The sequence below is a fragment of the Bison bison genome, unplaced genomic scaffold (genome assembly GCF_000754665.1).
Source record: "Bison bison bison isolate TAMUID 2011002044 unplaced genomic scaffold, Bison_UMD1.0 scf7180017864508, whole genome shotgun sequence".
Lineage (NCBI taxonomy): Eukaryota > Metazoa > Chordata > Mammalia > Artiodactyla > Bovidae > Bison > Bison bison.
The window spans coordinates 9,713,428-9,714,698 of NW_011495064.1; positions in this window are offsets into that span (position 1 = coordinate 9,713,428).

Consider the following 1,271-nt stretch of genomic DNA (forward strand, 5'->3'; position numbering starts at 1 on the left):
GTGGTGGGCGGGAGGGGGCGGGCGGGGGAGGGGCGCGGGGGAGGGGCGGGGAGGAGAAAGTGGCGAGCGGGAGGGAGGCGGCTTGGGGAGGATAAGGGAGGGGAACGACAGATTTCCAGCTTCTACGACGCTCTGCCTAAATTAAAAAGCAACCAATCGGAACCGCCGGAAGGGGGGCCGCGCGTCCTGAGCCAGTCATTCCGGGGCTGCCAGTCACCCAGCGGGTAGCCAATCAGCGGGGGCCCCGGTGCTCGACTTCCTTGTGTTTGGGAAAGTGTGGTGGTGGGTGCGCGCTCGCGGCGGAGGGTAAACATTCGACAGTCCCCGCTCGGAGAGGGAGGGACAGAGAGAGGACTGTCAGATCGGAGCCGAACCGGCGGGCGAGAGAGGGAGAGAGAGAGAGAGGGAGGGAGAGGGAAGGAGCTAGGGAGAGCGCGCGGAACCGGGGCCGACGGCGAGCCGTCCCCCGGCAACTCCGCTCCGGCACGGCCAGCGCGCGCGCCGTCGGTGCAGCCTCCGCGCCGTGCGTCGTGCCCACTGGAGTTGGTTGTGTATCAAGGATCCCCTATATGCACACACACACCTCCATCTCCACCAATGCACTCTTCTTCTTCTTCCTCCTCATCCTCCTCCAGACCTCTGCTGGGAAAAAAATAAAACACCAACCCCAACCGTCAGCAGCAAGGTAACAGAGAAACGGGACCTCGTGTTTTCGCCTCTGCAGCTTTTTCCTTGTTATACTTGTCTCCTACTCTCTGCCCAAAAGGAAAGATGTCCCATCAGACTGTGACTGTCGTGAGGAGAATGAAAGAGGACTCTTGTTTCAGAGGCAACCGAGAGCTCCGGCAATAGCAACTTCAGAGCAATGCACCAGCGCGAGAAGTTTTCCTAGGACAGAGCAAAGTCGAGCCGAGAGGACCGGAGGGGGAGAGCGGGAGCCCGCGTCTCTGCTCGGCACGCGAGCGGCCAGCACCACCACGCCTTCAAGGACAAAAAAAGTTTTCCTTCTCCGAGGGGAGACGAGCGAAGGGCGTTCCCGAGGAGCTGGCGAGGAGCGGCCGGTCGTCCGCGCTGTGGTCCAGCAGAAAGGAGCGGCTTCTTTTCTTTGTTGCCTCCCGTGAAGTCGCCACTTAGCAGGTGGACCGGGCCCTGCGCCCCGGGCAGAGTCCGCGCTCGCCCGAGGACCGGAGGAGGAGGAGCACCGGTCGGTGCGCCCGGCCCGAAGAGCCCCGGCGCAGGCCCGTGCCCCTCCCGGAGAGCCTCGCTGGAGC